Source organism: Gracilinanus agilis, chromosome 2 (genome assembly GCF_016433145.1).
Source record: "Gracilinanus agilis isolate LMUSP501 chromosome 2, AgileGrace, whole genome shotgun sequence".
Taxonomy (NCBI): Eukaryota; Metazoa; Chordata; class Mammalia; order Didelphimorphia; family Didelphidae; genus Gracilinanus; species Gracilinanus agilis.
In genome coordinates this window covers 143,294,857-143,297,221 of record NC_058131.1, presented here as the reverse complement: position 1 = coordinate 143,297,221, position 2,365 = coordinate 143,294,857, and positions in this window count along the sequence as shown.

Below are 2,365 nucleotides of genomic sequence, written 5' to 3'. Positions count from 1 at the left end.
GAGGATCTAAGTAATATAAAAATCACTGCTCCCATTTCACAGATAAGAATCAAGGCTTGAGAGATTTCCACAGCTAGTAAATACTTGAGCTGCAATGCAAACCTATTTTTGGTGTTCTCATTTGTTTGTTTCCTAAGCCTCCTTGAATTCACTGAAGTAAATGTCTATTAAAGTGCATCCCCCATGGATATTAAGTATTAATGTTTACTTTATTTTACATATTATTATATAAAATATATTATCATATAATATATCATTATATAATATTTAAATGACTGTGAAAAAGATGGGCAGAGAGCCATGCATATCATGTTATCTTTCATAACTATGGCTATGGAATTTCTTAACCAAACAAGCAATAGAGGTTATTTGTCACAAAAAAATTATATAGGCTATTTTGATTAAATGAAATTGAAAAGCTTTTATAGGAACAAAAATCAATGCTATTAGGACAAGAGAAGTTGCCAATGGGGAAGGGTGGAATTTTGCATCAGACTTCTCAAGGTTTTGTTATCAAAATATGTATAGGTAATTAATAGCAAGAGCTACTGCCCAATGGACAAGTGATACGAAGATATAAAGTTCTAAAAGCATTGCAAAATAACAACCAAATGAAAGTTTGTATCAAATCACTAATAATAAGAAACTTAAATCAAAACANCATTATATAATATTTAAATGACTATGAAAAAGATGGGCAGAGAACCATGCATATCATGTTATCTTTCATAACTATGGCTATGGAAGTTCTTAACCAAACAAGCAATAGAGGTTATTTGTCACAAAAAATTATATAGGCTATTTTGATTAAATGAAATTGAAAAGCTTTTATAGGAACAAAAATCAATGCTATTAGGACAAGAGAAGTTGCCAATGGGGAAGGGTGGAATTTTGCATCAGACTTCTCAAGGTTTTGTTATCAAAATATGTATAGGTAATTAATAGCAAGAGCTACTGCCCAATGGAAAGTGATACGAAGATATAAAGTTCTAAAAGCATTGCAAAATAACAACCAAATGAAAGTTTGTATCAAATCACTAATAATAAGAAACTTAAATCAAAACAAATCTGAGGATTCACCTGATACCTAGGAACTTGGCAAAGGTGAAAAAAGTTAGAGGGCTAATATATAGGCATATGAATGCACTAATTGTAACAAAGAACTGGAAACAGTGAATGCCCATGATGTGAGGAATGACCAAATGAAGTGTTATTTTCAAGGTAATGGAATATTACTCTGGTGTAAGAAATGAGGACTAAAGAGAAATCAGAGAAGAATAGGAAGACATAGGAACTGAAGCAAATTGAAGTTAACAGAACCAAGAAAATAATACCCTCAATAGCTACAACAATGCAAATGGAAAGAACAACAAAAAGAAATAACACTTGAGAAGAAAATGATGAAACTTGATCCCAGAGAAGAGATGTGAAAATATATTTCTCTTGACCTACATTGGAGAGGTGGGGAACTCTAGGTATGGAACTTTGTATATCTGATCAAACTCAGTTAATGTGTTGTTTAGTTTTATGGAATTGCTTCTTCAGCCCCTCTTCTATTGTTTATTATAAGGAATGGACCTAGTGGAGAATGGGTGAAAGAGGTATTATTTATCTTTGGAAATAAAAAGATATTAAAATTTTTCAAGTGTCTCCACCAGTTAATTGTAGCTATAAGTTTAACCCACTGTTAAAACCAACAGTTTACTGACTATGCTATGAAAAAAGCCTCTAAATAGAAGAAATATGTAGTACAAAAACTGATAATTTAGGCAAAAGTAAGGTTTTGTTTGAACTATCACAATAATTGCATCAATCTTCTTTGTTTTGGTTTATATAGACCTAGCTAGAAGATGCTTACAAATGTCTTCTACTCACAAGCTGGTCCCTGACTTTGTAAATCATTAAACTGCTAAATATTTTGATTTTCTCTATAAAATATGTCTAGTGTCACTTTGCTTATAAAGTTCTTTGAGATTCTGAGATGGGAGACACTGTATAAATTTGCATGAAATGATTCGAGATAGCTTTCCGGCTTTCAATATCATAGAAATAGCTTCTGTGCAACTCTATCCTTTCAATGATTGATGTTCAGCTGAAAATCTCTATTATGTTGGTAGAATTAGTATAGCAGGGCAGTTTTCTTTGGTCTTTTAAAAAATTGTAAAATAAATTTAAATTCTAGTATCCCCTTATCCATATAACTATATGATTATGGAATCAGAAATAAATGTATTTTTAGAATAACTTTTTTAAGTTATCAGATAATCAATATAGACATTTAAGAAAATATGAACTGATGAAAACATAGAACTTCAGTAATACCAACACACAAGTAAAAATACATTGCAGTTTAATAGGACTTTTA